This window comes from Camelus bactrianus, chromosome 12 (assembly GCF_048773025.1).
Source record: "Camelus bactrianus isolate YW-2024 breed Bactrian camel chromosome 12, ASM4877302v1, whole genome shotgun sequence".
Lineage (NCBI taxonomy): Eukaryota > Metazoa > Chordata > Mammalia > Artiodactyla > Camelidae > Camelus > Camelus bactrianus.
This window is the reverse complement of record NC_133550.1, coordinates 53,015,552-53,034,171: the sequence shown is the minus strand read 5'-3', so window position 1 is coordinate 53,034,171 and position 18,620 is coordinate 53,015,552. Positions and strand designations below refer to the sequence as shown.

Below are 18,620 nucleotides of genomic sequence, written 5' to 3'. Positions count from 1 at the left end.
GATTTTTAGAAAGGTTATGCATTCACATACCATATTTTATATAATATCCCAGAGGAGTCTGTGGATACCATGCACCGAACACGTCGCCCTAAAATTCCTATGTTGAAGTCTTAACCCTCCGTGTTGAGCATATTAGAGATAGGGCCGTTAAAGAGATGAGTAAGGTTAAATGAGATCATAAGTGTAGAGCCCTGATCTGATAGAACGGGTGTGCTTATGAAAGAGGAAGAGACACAAGAGCGCTCTCTCCACTATGTGAGGATATGGTGAAAAGGCAGCCATCTGCGAGCCAGGGAAAGAGTTCTCAGCAGAAACTGAATCAGCGGGCACCTTGACCTTGGACTTCAGCTCCAGAACTGTGAGAAATCATGTCTGTTGTTTAAACCACTTAATCTATGGTATTTTGCATAACACAGCCTGAGCAAAATCCCAAAATCAAACACTTAATATTTCTGCTTGAATATGACTATTCAAGCTAAAGACTATAAATAGTATTATGGTTTATTTATATAGCTATAAATTTATAAATAAAATAGTGGAATAAATATAGACCAAAAAGTATTTCTTACCTCTAAGAGAAATAATCAGTAAAATTCCAACTATACATAGGATAAAATTAAGTTTTAGAGTGTATGCATACACACACACACACATTCAATAAATGTTTCTCATGTCCACTTACCTGAAGACCATAGAGAAGAGGATATGTTAGTCATCAGGTTATAACTGGACATCAGATGACGGGTCAGGAGCAAGATTCTCAAGTGATGAAGCAGCGGCACTATCCACAGCCTTTAAAACACTTCCTCCAACTTCGGTTTCTGGACATGATGGTATAGGTGGGTCTAGACTTGCCCTCCTGCTGTAAAAAAGGAAAAATGAATAAAATATATAAAATAGCTGTTTTTGGACACTGGGTAGCATTCTGTGCAAGTGTGCGATCTCTGAGAGAAGAAAAACAAGTGAGGTGAGCACTCTGATCGCCCTTGCTTTCCTACTGGAGGCACGTTCTGGACCAAAGTACAGGAAGGTTTATCCTAAGCAGAGCTTGGTGGTATTGTTGCATCACCTCAGGAAGGTGGCGAAAGTGCATGGAATCTGCTGACAGGTATATCAGAAGGGAAGGAGTAATGCAGAAAAAAAGAGTTCTAGAAATCTGATTTGGGCTTCCCAAGACTCTGTTGCTGAAGAGTAAACCACACAGAATACACAGAAAGAAACTCCATGAGGCCAAGCAGAGAAAGACCAGTGGGCTGTAAGCTGAACAATTCCCAGGGCACACAGAGAGCTGGGAGACGCACTTTCTGATCATTCAGAGTGAAGAGTCCTCACTGAACAACCAGGACACTCAGTAGGTACCCTGAAGCACCACACGTTAGCAGAAAAACTAAATTAGCCCTGAAATAAAGGCTACCTTAAATAATTGTATCTTAAACCTATCCTAACAAAGCTTAAAAAAACTAAGCCTTGAAACATTCAAGCCTTGAAATGGTCAAGCCTACAGTAGTAACATCCAACACTTCTTTAAGAATGAGCTCAGCAAAATAAAATGTGTAATTTTACATTCCAAGAGCTACCAAAAGTTACTATAGACATTTGAAAAAGTAGGGAAATGTGATTCACACCTAGGAAAAAATCAATCAACAGAAACAGATCTAGAAATAATAGAGATGGAGAGAATTGGTATACGGCACTTGAACGTAGCTATTTTCAATATGTTCAAGGATTTAAAAGAAATCATCAGCATAATGAAGAGAGCAATGAAAGATATGAAAAATTCACTGGGTGGGAGTGACAGAAGATTAGACACTACAGAAGAGAAAATCATTGAACTTAAAAAGACATAGTAATAAAAACCATCCAAAGTGAAGCAGAGAGAAAATAGACTGAGAAAAACGAACAGAAGCTGTTACATAGCAAAGGGCCATGAGAAAAATTATGGCTGTGTTTGTGAGTAATCTACTTTCTAGGCAACCAAAGAATCATAAGAAATGATGTGAGTTTTAAAATTTTTTTAAAAAATTAAATAAAGCTAAAAATTCCTCCAGTGTGGTTTATTTCATTAATATGGACTTCTGTCTAAGCAATTTCACTTTAATTACATGAATGCCAAGGGTTTCTTCATCACTGATTAAAGCATGCTGTCCAATACTAGCGACTGCTTAACCTCACATTAACTAACCATCACCAGACCATCTATGGTTATTTTTTTCACCTATATTCATCACGTCATCACCATTATTACCTCTGTTATCCTCATGCTTAGCCATATTATCATTTTTAGCAATTTTCCCTTCACTTAAGAAACACAATTACATTACTGTCAATGATCAGTATTTCTTTGCTAGCAGCTTCTTCTAATATAGTCAGCCAATAAATATTTGTTATGAATAACAAAGATTGATATCATTACTTTTTCATTAATAACCCAAAATTCATCTAAGTCTTTGTTGGAAATTTTATTTCCAGCATCAGAGTAGCCACAAGTCCACAATCATGATTTGTCAGTGTTGGTTTAACTATATCATTCTGAGCATTGGCATCACCACAAATGGGATCCTTAAGACTAAACTCTTTTAGGAAGTTTCAGATCCCTGGGCTTCTGTTCACTGAAGCACACATACAGTTTGGAAAGAGTGTTTATACTTGCTTTTCATAGTGTATAAAATTCTTTGGTCCCAAGGTTGTAGTACTGATGTCATCTTCAGAGGAAAAGAAAAACTTTTTTATTATGCAAAAAGTTTAGGAGGAATGTATGCAAAGCCATGGTCCAAGAGCAACACAGTTTCACAGTTTTCTTCCAGTCTAGCTCCCCTGAAAGGTGACTACATTGCTCATACAAAGAAGCTATTAAATCATCATAAAATATTCTCCAGAGATATTTTCCTCTAGTAAAATATTATATTTTCTTGTTTGCATACTACTGTATAGGTAAATTACAAACACCTTTCAGATCCCAGGCACTGTCAAGTTTATCTCGTGTGTTCCTGCAGTAATTGAACATGCAAGAACAGTCCACCTGTGTTTAGTGTTGTCAAAACCTGTAGGTGCTCTCTCCTCAGTCATTGTTAATGATTTTTCTTTTAAAAGTGATGTGGGGTGGGGGGGATTTCAGTACCAATATAGAACTTTACTATCAAAATCATAAATATATTCAGGACTAAGGTTTATATCAGACACCGTTTTAATAAATTTGTCAAGATTTTAGTTGCTGCAACATCAGGAGGAGTGCTTTCATTATATTTTTTTAGATATTTTATTCCATGATACTCTTAAATATTGCAGGCAGCTGTGATGGTTAATTTTTGTGTGTCAACTTGGCTAGACTACAGTGACCACTTTTTGGTCAAACATGAGTCTAGATGTTGTTGTGAAGGTATTTTGTAGATGTCATTAGTATCTACAACTAGTTGAGTTTAAGTAAAGAAGATTACCTTCAATAATGACAGTGGGCTTCAACTAGGCAATTGAAGGCTTCAGCACAAAAACTGAGATTTCCCGGAGAAGAAGAAAATCTGCCTTAGGACCCTAACATAGAAATTCTGTCTTGAGTTTCTATCCTGCCAACCTGCTGTACAGATTTTGGAATTGCCAGTCCCCACAATTATGTAAGTCAATTTCTTAAAATAAATCATATATATATATATATGTATATGTATATGATTTGTATATATTTATATTACTTATTATATTATATATTATTATTAATATATTTATATTATTTATATATCATATATATAATCACATATAATACCCTATTGATTCTGTTTCTCTGTAGAGCCCTGACCAATACAGCAGCCTTCTGAACATTTACATTGATTTCAATGTTCAGTTTTTGTCATATATTACAGTAGCTTGTTTCATGACCAATAAACTAGCAGTATACGTTCACTTTTCCACTGTCGAATCCATTTTATCAACACACGGTCATGATCTGCATTGTTTGCCCTTTGCAATTAGTTCTTGATCATCACTGCATAAAAAATCGTCCACAACTTGCCATTCAGTTTTCAGTCATATATGGTTTTGATTCCAATATTCTATTTTTCATTAAGACAGACACTAATTTCTGTCTCTTGTAATAACTTTTCTTACTATGTTGTTGATTAGAACAGGGGCTCCCTTTCCTTCTCTTCCCTCTTACCTACAGGAACAGCTTCAATCTTTTCAAAGAGTGAAATGAAACCCAAATTTCAAAATAACAAAAAATGCACACAGCAGATGTGATTGTGATGGGCAAGAGCTCTGAGACACAACTGCTTTGCACCAAATAAGCTTTGTCCCTGAACTTATTGAAAAAAAAAAAAAAGGTTCTGTTTTTCAGAGGTTTTTGGATGCAATTGCAGAGGAAGGATCGTGGACTTGTACCTACCTGCCTCCTGCTGAAATGTCACACATTTTGAAACCTATTTGTCTTTGTTTAACTAAGCAACAAGACAGAGTGTTCTCTGGAAAGAGAACTCTCCCTGCCACCCACTTTTGTTACACATGGGACATTAATAAGGCGACAGTGATCTCATCCTCCTGGCTTGACTTCCTTGGCTGAGCTTCCAGAGGGGAAGTCAGCGCCTCCAGATCCACTGGGCAGAGCTGACTGATGAGCTGGACTTGGCTCTCACAGCTCTTTGCTGGTCCAGCATTTGAAGTCCTGGACTATCTGGCACCCAAAAGTAATCCCTGTTTCTGCTACTTTCCAGGCCTATAGCAGCTTCCCTCACTCGCTGGGACCTTCTACTCCCCAAATGCTGGTCCTGAGGATATGTGCTTTCTTGGTTCATCAAATCTATGCTGTCTGTTAGGAATAAATGGAAATGGAGGGACTGATATCCAAAGAACTCAGCACACCTGAATTCTGCTCTAGAATGAAATACATGCCCAGAAAATAATGCTGGCCAACGAACATGTTGGATTTAGCTGGGCTCTGGCCCAAGTCCAAGTGCACAAATCCAAGTGGCCCAAGTCCTTGTGACCTAGAGTAGACCACATACAATTTGATAAATATATTTTGCCCAGAGAAGCCTGAGCTCTTAGGCTTTCTGTCTTTGGCTCTGGCCCTATCAAGGAAAAGACATCCAGAGCCTACAGCATGGACAGATTCTTCCTTCTACAGCATGGACAGATTCTTCCTCATCAGGTGTGAAATGAGGGGTTGTGGGGTGAGGGAAGGATTCTGTGAATATCTCTTGGTCAATAGCACCCCTGATTTTTATTCTTTGATCTGTTATCTGATAGACTTAACTTCTAGGTCCATCTTATCTGGAATTATGGGATGAAAAAGAGTCAGTGTCAGCAGAACATTTACCCCTAAACAGACTAATTTAAACCCTTTCAACAAGACTATACTTTCTAGAAACCTGTCTCAATTACTCTTCTTGCCCTTGATCCCGATCTTGAGGGAACAGCAAAGATAGCAGTGATGGTGGTGGGACTCTGAGCTTCTCATGGCCAACATGGTGGATGCTTATAAGTGATGGTTGAATGAATGAAAATGGAACAGGACTCATAATCACAATCATCCTCTACCTCAGAATTAGCATAGAGGTTGCTGCTCAAGCCATTTGTTTACTTATCACCTTGGAGGAAAAAATAATAATCATCATCTTGGGTTAACAGCTAACCGAGGCAGTAAGAGTTGTAAATGCAGTAGATGTTGCATTTGGAAGCAAGGAATCCTAATAAGTATTAACTTCCTTTTCACTTGTGTTCCTATCTTTACTTTGGGAAGTGAATCATAGATAATGAAGACGTTGGCACTGCCAAATATGTATGAGATCTAAACATATACTCTGTAATAGAGGTCATCCTTTTATAAGGAAGAACAATCCTATGAAATATTCATTCTCATCACACTTTCTGAACTAAAATCTTGACCTGATGTACTTGGCTGCTTGTGTTGTTTTCAGAAGTGTCTAGACTGGAAACCTAATTATATTGCATATTAGAACACTGACAAAGCATATCTTCCTTTATAGGCTACACCCTTATGGCCTAGATTTATCTTCATCCATATTACTTGAGCCACCTTAATGAAAGACTGAATTAGTCTGGAAGGAAGTTCATTCTGATATGTGGTCTGATAGGTGTTCAGATTCAGACCTATTCTCAAGTCTCATTGGAAACTCACTGGTAACAGGCAAGGTCACTTGTTGATTGAAATACTATTATCAATTAGCCACTATAATTAGTGATTAGTACTATCATTGATTAGTGAAACGCTACCACTGATACCTTTTTGTTAGTTATCTCATGATAGTAGTCTGAAACACCACCCTCCACATAGTTAATACAAAATCCATTTTTGGTATTTATGAAAGTAAAGGCTAATATCTTCCATGAATTACAAGTTCAAAAAAAGAAATGCTTTAACTTCAGCTCTTTACATAGATGCCAAAAAAATTGCTAGAAATTGCTCAAGCTAAATTTGACAGTAAATCCATTTTACAGATGAGGAGACTGTACAGATGAGACACAAAGAGGTACCATAAAATGCTCAAAGTCACCCAAACAGTAAAACTAGCATTTGAGCTTAGAGAATTTGCTGACAGAAGCTATGTTCTTCACCATTATGTAAAACTCTCTCTCACTAATACCCTCCATTACCAAGGCCCTAAGGCCTTCTATAATCTGGCCCAATACACCTCTCTGGTCTTTACTGCCATGCTCACTCTATTCCAGTCACACTGGCCTCCTTGCTATTTCTTGTATATTTCTAACACACTCCCACCTCAGAGCCTCTGAAACTACTCTTTTCCTTCACTTGAAATCCTCTGTCCCCAAGTATTCTCATAAATCTCCTCCTCACTTCTTGTGGTGTCTATTCAAATGTCACCTCAACAAAGCAGCCTTCCCTGGACTCCCTATTCATAAATGAATTCCTTTTGCCCCTACCTCTTCACTCTGTGTTATTTTAACCTGCATTATTTACCCTCAAAGCACTTATTAAATATTACACAGCTACTGATTGTCTATTTTCCCTAACCACAATGTAAGCTCACAGGGCAGAGAATGTGACTGTTGTGTTCACTGTTGTGTTAGTGACTCCTGGCACAGGTCTGGCACATACTAAGTAATCACAAAGTACTAGCCAAGTGAAAGAAGGGAGGAAGGAGAGGAAGAAAGGAGTGAAAAAGACTAAGCAATTCATCAAGATTATGATACCCATTGTGCCATCAATGAGAACTTCCAACCCCAATCACACCAACACATGATGTTCATGATTCTCTCACCTGTAACTTGAAAGATTTCTCTATGTTATTTCCTGAAGCGGATAAAGATTCTAGCTCTCACTTTCAAAGTGCCTGGGAATGGCGATAATACAAACTAGTTCTCTATCATTGTATTCACACATTATAATATTTATTAAGCACTTAAGAGGGGTCAGACCCTGGGTTAAGCACTTTACATGGTTTATTTCATTTTATTGCTGCAACAGGGCTTTTGATTTTTAGTATTGAAGTATGCACAGTGTTTACATATGCAAACCCTGCGATCACCCTGCCCAGATTTAAATCCTGGATCCACCACTGACTCGCTGTGTGGTTCTTTTTAACATCTGTAAAGAGGATATGATAACGATATTAACTGTACATAACTAACAGACTTGCTTTGAAGCTTACGTGAGATCGTGCAGGTGAAGCACTTGGCATAGAGTTTGGCACACAGTACATATTCCAGCATCCAAGCTATTATTATCCCCAGCTTCCAGATCAGGAAACCAAGGCTGAAAGCAATTAAGTAACTTGCCCAAGGTCACAAACAACTAAGAAGTTGCACTGGGATTTAAAATTGGCGCTGTTCCGCACCAAAGTTTTTTTTTTTTTGACATATTATCTTTTCTGCTTTTCTTACTAGCTGTGGGTTCAAAGGGCTCCAGAGAAGTAAGTTAAGTGTAGAAAACTGTATTAACTTGACTAGCATTCTCTTTTAACGTATCAGAGGTAAATGTTTGAGAAGTTACACAAGGCATTATTATGCATTTATAAATAGAAGTAGGCTGAGTGATGGTGACCTTGATGGATAGTGGGTATTTTTACACGCCTGTCTAGAAAAAGTTGATCACAATTGATTATCTAAATGAGAAAAGGGAAATAACGCCTCTAAAAGAAATTTAGGAGACTACCATTGAGATTTGGGACTAGACAAAGATTTCTCATGACACATTAGCTGTAAATAAAATGATGAATTGGACTATATAATATTAGGAATTTCTTTTCACCAAAAGACACCTTTGAGAGAATGAAAAGGGATGCCAAGAGTGGGAGAAGATATTTGTAGTACTTACAATAGATAATGGATTTTAATCCAGAATACTATAAATCAGTATGAAAAAGCCAGGTAACCCAAAAGAAAAGTGAGCAAAAGACATAGATAGGTACTTCCCAAAAGGGGGTCATCACAATGGCCAATAAACAGTTTATTTGTTTTAAATATCTACCAAACATGTGGAATTCTCAATTAACATCCAAGGATCTGAAAATCCAGAAAAGTTAAGTATTGTGCAGATGCTGTCAGAGAATCGAGTGTAAACAAGACAGGGTTTGTGTCGATAAGGCTAATCTCATTAAAATACGAAACATAATAAAGTGCAATGCATAATGCACAGAACCAAGGTTCAAAGCTCGTGGTGGTAACATAGCTCAATTCTGAATAAAAGACAAAAGGAGGCTTCAGAGGAAGTGACAGAGTTGTGCCCAATGGATGACCTAGATGCCTGGGCTGGTAATGTGTCCATCTCCTCTGGAAGGCACCTCGCAGGTGGCACTGTTGATGGCAGAGGGCAAAGGAGGACAACAGCAGCAAATCTGAGCAATTTTCTGATAGTGGCACCTTTTCAAGGATTGGTAAGATGTGCCACTAAAACCTCAGGGCCCACTTTGCCAGCACTCAAAGAGGAAAGTGATCTAAAGGTAGTCTCTCTTTCATTAACTTCCTCCAACCACCAGTGGAATAGACCCTGCCCCTGTTCTGGTTCCTAGTCCCTGCAATCTTCTGCCCAATTTCCAGCCAGGCTTTTGCTTGCAGGTCACTGAAAGAGAGATTCCTCTGGGCTGTTCCACATTTTCCTCAGGGGCCAGGTTTGATCTGATATCATTACATCCCATTTGGGTTTCATTTCTACATCTTTAGTAAAGTCACTTTCATAGTTCGTTAGCCTTTAGCCTCTGGAAGCTACGGGACAGGTAGAATGTGTACTATTTCAGCTAACTTACCCTGGGTGTGTGACACAAAATCCTGCTCCTTCAAAAGGTTTCCAGTGTTAGGCGTCCAGAAATAATGAAAATACTGTCAGCTGGTCAGCAAGAATTTCAAAGCAGCCCTTTTATCTGTGGTGTGAGGGCCCTGAGGTCGGCCTCCTTTGCTGTCATTCATTCCAGTTTAAGGCACAATAGCTTTACTGTTCTCCAGAAAACAGTGAAGCCCTCCTGGAGCCGTTCAGTAAAGGGATTTTTTGGGGAAAAAAATTGCATGACTTTCCAGTGAAAATAAATCATTTCCAAGTGGGCCTTAAATGAAGCTTCAGAGACACTGTCCTTAACATAAAACCAAGCACAGGTATGGGAGCTCACTGGCATGTTTCACTCCAATTCATTTGGTTGGAAGGATTTGGGAAGACTATTTTATTCTTTTGGTTATTTCCTTTTGGGGGGAAGTCATTATAAACCGTCCATAAATAACAATAACTCCTTCTCTAAAATTTCCTTATTGCCTTACATAGGGTGGTTGGAGGCAGGGGAGAACTACAAAACTTAAGAAAGATTTGAACTGGATTCCTGAGGGAAAAAGGAAACTGAAAAAGTTAAAGAAAGTGGCTTAAGTTCAACAAACTTCCAAAGCAGATTAGAAAACACCATGTGGGGAATATTAACGGATGGTGCAATACTAACAGTGGAGTGAGCAGCAATTCAGCCTTTATGTCCACCACCACACTTGCGCATTCTTTAGATGCATGGTTTTCAAACTGTGTTCCATGGAGCCCTATGGTTTTCCTAGGGGTCCAGGGAGACAGAGGTGTCTCAGGGGTCAGGGTACTGAACTCGGGCCATCAGCTAGATTCTGAGCGCTCATGACCCACTTCAATCACCATGGTTTTGACTTGTATCTGTTTTACATATTGGTGTTCCCTGATTTGTTTGACAAAATATATACATGTTCAAGAGAAGGGGAGAGGGAGAAGAGTTTGGAAATCAATTATTATGGATCATTTCCTGTAGCATCTTCGAAGAGTCTCTCAAATAAACCTCCAGCAATTCAATCCAGTGCCCCTTAAACTGTGAGCACCACCCTTAAATAAGGGCAAGCAGGGCACCTTGTCACAAAGTGGGCCTCATGTTCTAGAGTGCTTTTCTCAAATTTTTCAATGTCCCCTCCAGTGCCTGGGACTGGGTGGGTCCAGCAGTGTCCAGCCCACATGGTTCCTGGTCCCTATGTCTCCTCTTCAGAGTGCTCTCTCAAACTCTACCTGGTATGGGTGGTCGACCAGTTGCCCCAAGGAATTCTGGGGTTTTTCTGGAATCATGTGGTCACACCTGATCTCCAACAGTTTACAGCTTGACAGGCAAATTGTTCCTACTGGCCAGCATGGTATTTCTTTCACAAGATAGTTTAAGATCAGGTTGCCAGAGTTGTACTGACATTCTAATTTGGGGTTACTGACACTTGCAACAGATGTAAGAAAAAATCAGGGCTTTGAAGAACTGAGAGTCCACTGCCCATCTTTGGACCTGAGCTGCATGTGTGGGCCTGCGCATTGGCCCTTGAGTGTCCTTGCTCCAACTGCAGTGCCATTGCTGGTCTTAAGCATCCAAGGATAATGACACTGGTAGCAGAATCCTTTACCTCCAACCCTTGCTGCTTGGCACCCAGGGCAGTCTACCCTACTCCTCTTGCATGTGATGTACTACATATTAGGAAGTCCTCAGAAATGACCAGGCCTATCTCCTCCAAGGGCTTTTGGGTCATTTCTGTGTAGTGGCAAAGGTTTTCTGATCAATATCCTTTCTTTCCTCTGACTGATATGGTGACATCGTGTTCTCCTAGGTAGGTCTTAAGGCCTGCCAGATGAGGGATGGACATTCCTTGAGTAAATGCCATGCTCTTTCCACTAGGCCCACAGGCTCCTCTCCCATCCTCATTGGGTGTAGAAGTCCCAGGTCTGTTCAGTGTTAAAAGAGATGACATTCTAGGAATGCAATGAGTATGGCCTAAAGAGTTCAAGAGAAGCCATGGTTGGAATATGTGCTATTTTACATTTAAGGTATAAAATTCTGAACAATAAATTTAACATGAGCAGAAAATGATTTGTTGCTCACATTCTCCTGCACTCCCCGGGCAGGGCTTACATTTGTGGTCATCAACAATGATAATGATCTCTGAGAGAGTAACAACCTCTGAAAGGCCCACTGGAAGCCAGTGTCAGAGGTGGCATGATGGATGCTGCCCCATCAGGAGTAATGATGTAACCAGCATGAAAATAATTGATTTTAGGGAAATGCAGGAGCAAAAAGATCTATATTGTCTTCATACAAATAGCTTGTGAAAAGCCTTGACATTTGAGTAATACCTGTGTTGCCACCTTTTTCTTGAAATGAGAGGTATAAATTAGCTGGGGACAGCATATTTAACAAGAAAGAGCACAAAGAGATAGCTTCTAGACCTGAACAGGAACAGATGGGGCCTGGATAATACAAAGAATGCTTCAGTCACTCATTGGATAGAAAACAATTATTAGTATCTCTACTCCACCCATTTTCTAAATCATCAGTTAATCATCTTTCATGGGCCCATGAACTGTGTAACACATTTTTAATCTAATTTTTCATATAGACAGGACCCCGCCCTCCATATATTTTGCCCAGGGACTTCACACATTCTAGGGGAAGTCCCTCACCACATCTTGCCTGGTATTTTGCAATAACCTCTTAACTCGTCTGTTTTTTTAATCACTGCACTTTCTAGTGAATCTTCCAAACTGCCAGAGTGCTCTTTCTAAAATGCAAATCCAATCAAGTTTTTCCGTCTTACAACCCTTCAATATCTAGGGAACTAAACTGAAATTTTTTGGCTTGGCACATAATTTCCTTCATGATCTGGCCCTTCCTTGTCTCTTTTAGCCTCATCTTCTGTAACACCCCAATAGCTATTCTATGTTCTAACCAAACATTTGACAATTTTTTTCTCTTTTTTTTAAATGGAGGTACTGGGGATTGAACCCAGCACTTTGTGCATGCTAAGCATGCACTTTACCACTGAGCTATATCCACCACCACCCTTTAAGCAATTTTCAAAATCTGCAGTGCCCTTAAATGTTCTATCCTTTCTTGGGATTCCCTTACCATTAATTGTCTTCCTAAATGATTCCTACATGTCTGGCCAGACACACTCAGGTTCCCATCACCACCTCCCTGAATGTCTCCTTCCACCCCACCTCTCTCAGGCTGAAGGCAAGCAAGGGAGCCAGTGTAGCTAGAGAGAAGTGGAGGAGGGAAGGAGAAAGGATGGAGTTGAGGTCAGAGGGTGTGGGGTTGAGTTCACAGAGGTCCCCAGAGGGTTTTTATTCTGAGAGAGATGTGAAGCCACTGAATGTCCCCCAGTGAATTGCATCTCCCAATATTCACATCCTTATGTAATCTCTTCACACTCTAAATTTAGGCTGGCTGTATGACTCAGTTTAACCAACACAACAAAACAGAAGTGACACTGTGCCAATTCTGAGGCTAAATCATCAGAATGCATGGAAGCTTCTGCTTTTGTGCTTTGGAAATTCCTGAGCACCATGTAAGGTGTTCAGCTACCTGCTGGAGAGACCATGTAAGAAGGCCATATTGAAAGGGAGAGGCCAGAGACTATATGGTGAGAGGAAGAGACCCAGTCATCAGTAGCCCAACTGAGTCCAGCTTCCAGCTATCCCTGCCGAGGGACCAGACATATGAATGAAACATTCTGGACATTCCAGCCCCATCTATAGATCTGTGAAGGTCCTGTGAGACATTCACCTGAGCCCCAGTCAATCTAAACAATCATGAAAAACAATAAAAAGGTTATACCAAGTCACCAAGTTAACTGATAACTGAACCGGCACTCAACAGGTGAGAATGGGTCTCAGCATCAAGCATCAACATGAGGATGCTTGGTGGGGAATGTGCAGCAAGTACCATTAGCAAAACCTGTATCTGGCATCACGAAGCAGGGCTCAGAGACTGGATAGGAGGGCAAGGTGTAAAGCTAGGCATCCAACAGGACTGCACCCATACTTCTTGTTGACTTAGACATGCTTCCCCACTCTCTAGCATGCTCACCCCATCAATCCCACACTTGATCAAGAGAGATGAGTCATCAAACAAGTTGAGTGTGACATCCATCCAGAGCTGTGCCAAGGAGTAAGGCAAGGTGACCATCCAGCTGGCAAGAAGCTGAGGACAGGAAGCCAAAACCTGATTAGATGTTATAACAGAAATGGCTGAAGCTGATTACCAGTTAGTCCTTTGCTCTTCTGGTCAAGGGCACAGATTCCATCCCAGGTAGTCTGGCTCTGTTCCATGGTCAAAGGCTAAACCTTTAACCCTAGCCAGCTGTCCAAGTTGGATTCCCTCCATTAGTCTTAGAAAAGATAGGACAAGACGCCATGCTTAACTCACAGGTTTTCTCAGGAAAATGCTGTGTTGTGAGCAAGGCCATATAACAGTAGCAGCATCAGAAAAATAACTGGGTTCTACAATTCATCCACTCATCTCCTTCCTTCCCACATCCCAGCCTAAAGATGTTCCTCTATTTGAATTCCCTATCTCTGTTAACGAGATCACCAGTCTCCACAGGCTCTAGGCTTAAATTTTGACATTTTTTCCAAAGCCTCCCTTCTTTCCACCCCCTACACCCAATCTATACTTTGCTATCACTTCTGCACGTGTCTTAGCTCACTCTTTTTATTTGCACAGTTCTAGTTTAGGTATGTGTAACTCACATGAAGGGTTCCAGGAACCGCCTAACTGGTGGTGCAGCTTCTACTATTTCCCCCCTTCTAATCCATCTTTTGTATCTTTATAAGAATAATCTTCCTGAAATATGTTCTGAGCATGTCATTTTTCAGCTCACAATCCATCAATGAGTCTCTAATTCCTGCAACAGGACTCTAAACCCAAATACTTTCAGATGATTTAACATGTGACTGAATGTTTAGGACAACAGGGAGCTAGGTAGGTCTGCTGGCAAGTGGAAAGAATGGATCCTGCTAAAGACATTTACATTCCATATTTTTAAACTACTCTTCTGACCAAAAAACCCCATAAAATTCCACAAAATAAAGGCCAGACCCTTCAGTCTGATATTTGAAGCTTTCCATGACTAGATTCCAAACTACTTTTCCAGGCCCAGAGCTTTCACTGTCAGTGTGGGGTTCAGAGATGGTACATATATGGCATGTGGCCATTCTTCTTCCATCCCTGGTCCAGAGTGGGTATTGCCAGTCATCATGGTCCTCTTTCCAGCTGGGCTCAGACACAGCCTCAGGATTCTTCTCAACACAACACTCCAAGAGCAACTCTGAGCCAGGTAGGCTTAGTGTGCCCGTTAAAACCAGCATGCCACTGTGTGCAACTCAGGTCTAATCAACTCCAGCCCTGGCTGAATTCCCAGGTTCACTGTGCCGTGCTTATCACACAGGCTAGAGAATTTGAGCATTTTGAAACAAAATGGCCTGGTTTAGCTGTTTCCCTCTGGCCCACACTCTGGGTCACTTCAGAGGCTGCTATGCTCTAGGCTCAATTGCATTTTCTTTGAGTTTTGCCCCACCAGTCACTACAGGCCATGGCAGGAGACTAATTCTGATCCTGGTCATTTGCTCTAGAGGGAGGTTTAGATGAGGACCCCTACCTAGCAAAAGCAGATTTCTCAGAAAGTCTCCCATCCCCATGCCCTACTCCTAGCCTCAAAGTGGTGGTTGATCTCAGAGAGACCCCATCCCTGCCAATACTGCTGTTTTAGGTGGACTTACTCACAGCACAGCTGGTCCACAGTACTCAGACTGCTCACAGGTCATTTGTTAATGTCGTGTATATAGATGTAATCTCCTAGAAGCATCATAATCTAGGCTGCCCACTGGATTCAGCTCAGTGGTACGAGTGGCTTGTGGGAGATGTTTATGCTGTAATGTCCATACAGAGTCCAAGATTTCCCCATTGAAGAGGTTATTCTATTCTGTAACCCTTGCTTGCATGATATGGGGTCTGCTTCCCTTTTTTCTATTTCATTAGGGCTTGTGTATTCCAAAGAGCCCCATTTACCTTTTTGTTTGGCAAGACATTTATACTTTCTTCTAAAGCAGCTGACTTTATTCTTTGTCCTAAAGAAGAAAGTAAGACAGATGCTAATATCATACAGACTAATTCAAAAACTCAAGGGAGGGGAAGTAGGAGAAGAACCATTTATTTTACAATGTACTTAATGGAGCTAGTTTATCTTCATTTATGATCCTCTTGAGAGGTCTTCAGCCTGGTACCTGCTGTGGTTGACCTCACACCTGCTCCACATGGGTATCATGCCCTAGCAACAGGCTTGAAATAGAAAAATTTGTCATGAAAAAGGAGTCCTGCTTCACATGTTACCCTAAATGCTACTCTGGGTGTCTGTATGGGTCAATATGCCTCCTGAAAAGCCTTAAAGTTATTAGGTCCCTAGAGTAACCACAGCAAGTTTGAGAGTGAATTTGTAGGGTTGTCAAATGTTGCATTGCAGCTGGGATCCAGGACCTCATGGACCTCCATTCCCCTCATGGCTTTAGCCCACTGAGTGTCTTGTCTCTTCAAAGTTCCTGTTTTTTTTTTGTTTTTTTTTTTTTTTTTACTAAAGAGTAAACTCTGATATGGATTGAATGTTTGTGACCTCCCACTGCCCCCCTCCCCTATTCATATGTTGAAGCTCTAATGCTCAGTGTGGTAGTAATTGGAGGTGGGGCCTTTGGGAGGTAATTAGGTCATATGAGTGGGGCCCTCATGAATGGGATTAGTGCTCTTACAAGAAGAGACAGGAGAGAGATGACCTCTCTTTCTGCCATGTGAAGACACAGGAAGAAGACGACCGTCTGCAAGACAGGAGGAATGAACTCATGAGAATATTGAACCTGCTGGCAACTTTATCTTGGACTTCCCAGCCTCCAGAACTGTGAGAAATACGTATCTGTTGTTTATAAGCCGACCAATCTATGGTAATTTTTATAGAAGCCTGAGCTAAGACAAACTCCCACAAGAATTAGTTATACTTGAAGAGAAGGAAAGACATAAAATCCATGCTAAGGATCACTTGCCAAAGTATCTCTCCCAGGGATAGTGACTATGTCCATCTATTCCATCTGTACAAAAGGTAGAAGGAGGCATTACATGGTGAGAATCCCCCTGTGGAATGGGAATTTGTTAAAGTTGGAGTTTTATCTGTAACTGGGAAGGGGTAGTTCATGCAGGAGGCAGAAGCTGATGATCCTTGGGGCAGTGAACCCTCAGAACCACCTATGTTTCACTAAAAGCTTGTTCTTCATTGAGAATTCACCTCGAATGTGATGACAGGGTCAGCCCAGGCCTGGCTAGCTAGGCCTACCATCTGATCCCTGCTTTGGCTCAGGGGACATACACTGTCTCCTGGGCCTGGAGTAAAAGTGGAAAGTGTCCTTTAGCCTTGAGGTCTCCAGTGCATATGGAGTTGCATTTTATGAAAACTCATGAAGAATTTAAAAAATATTTTTTATTAATCTTTTTCCCAATTTAATTGATACAATCACCTTTTTGTGGAGAGGAAAATATAATTTTACCAAAAAAAAAGACACTTTGTCATCCTTACTCCCACCTACCCACCTCCACAACTCTTTGTTTGATTGCCAATAGTTTGACTCCAGATTAATGTAAGGCATCACCCAGTAAGGAGTCATGCCTGAAACAGCCTTCCAACTTAGGATCTGTGTGTCAAGCATTATGACAATGGCTGGTAAGGGAGACAGGGACCTGTGAGATTTAACAAAATGTTTGCAAAACAACGAACTAGTCAGTACACTGGAAAACTGACAAAATTATGTCCCTCTCCTGATCATCGTAGAGATTTTAGGGTTTTCTCATAGTTAAAATTTTATTAGGAAATAGGAATATTCCAGAAGACTGAAAAAGATCACAAGATATCATGAAGAATTAACCAGGAAAAAGCACAGAGAGAAGGCCATGACAAATAATAGCATATACAACTTCTCTCCTGGCGTTAATAGTCAATCTCCTGATGCTTCTAGTTTTCTCAAAGCCATGTTTTATTTTCATCATTGTTCAATTTATTTCTCAGCAAATATTTCAGTTTTTTAATTCATTGCCTTTAACAGTACATTTCCTGTGTTCTGTCTTGTCCTTTTTTTCCTTAAATGCTACTTTAAATGACAGGACAGGGTGCAGGGCATTTGATGTTCTCTGAGCTACCATGAGTTTGGGGCTGTAAATAAATCATGAATGTACCACATCATTCATGAATTATTTATTTTTGCTTGTGCTTTCTATAGAACACTATGCATCAAAATTGAATCCAAAGTACTGAAATCTTAGATGGTTTCAAATCATTAAAATAGATGGTTATTCAGCCTTGCAAAAAGATTTAAAAAAAAAAAAAAAAACCTATGTCTATGTAAAAGTTTTTACCAGCTGGAAAAAGCACAGCCTCCCCTATACTTACCAATACGACAGAGGTGATGCATTAGGCCACAGAGAACATGAAGGGCTTAAAAACAGAGTCTTAGTGTTGTGGAGTATAGATTTCAATTTTTTAAGTTAAAAATAATGCTTTCCCATAATGTGCATCCCTTTAAGTCTTTGGGCTTGCAGCCCAATTAACATGGCTGTCTAACAGGATATTTTCTCCTCTTTCACAAATGGAGCACAGTCTGTCCCCAACTTATTAATTACCCAACTTACTAAATTCTAAAGCTTCATTCAGAAGTTGTTTGGTTGGAACAGATTAAACACATTTTCCCAGAGAAACAGATGAGTGGTTCTGTCCCCATGGACGCTCACAACCTGTTAACTCACAAGATACCAAGAATATGGACCTAATGATATACCAGAAAGTGATCAACAAACAGAAACATATTTCTATGGGAAACTGTGTTCAATAATTCAATTTGGAATTGGAAGAACAGACTTCCTGTCATTCCTCAGCTGTGATGTCACATAGACCTGAGGCTGTTCCAGCCAGGCCAGGGATGGGAAGAGAGGTAAAACAGCAAGGAGAGGGTCAGTATATACGGGTACACCCAGGTGGAGGGTTGATTATTCATTCTAAGGGTCTCTGAATTCAAAATTGTGTTTTATGTGTGTTTAATGCATGTGTGCACATATCAGTGTGTATTTTTCTAGCAAGATAGTCTGTTCCTTTTATTAGATTCTTAGAAGGATCTCAGACTCTAAGACTCAAAAAAAAAAAAATTAAGAAATACTACTCCAGCAGATACAAACAAAGAAGGGAAAGGGACTTCTTGCCAGCACATCCTCTCAGCATCGTCCCTCCATCCTAGCCAATCTCCCAAGACATTCACAGTAAGTGAAAAGGTTTTCTGCTCTGTGGGCTCCACCAATACTTGATTTTTAAATAACAGTTCCTCTTCTTTC

General features: G+C 40.3%; 1 protein-coding gene across 5 annotated transcripts in view; it reads right to left on the bottom strand.

The window, feature by feature from the left end:
* Positions 1-18,620, bottom strand: part of BBS10 (Bardet-Biedl syndrome 10) — a 142,027-nt gene that overhangs the window by 86,806 nt on the left and 36,601 nt on the right. For all 5 annotated transcript variants that reach the window (XR_012510828.1, XR_012510827.1, XR_006726344.2 and 2 more), the window contains exon 3: positions 683-862. The gene's annotated coding sequence lies outside the window, so the exon portion shown is untranslated. The remainder of the gene's footprint in view (positions 1-682; positions 863-18,620) is intronic.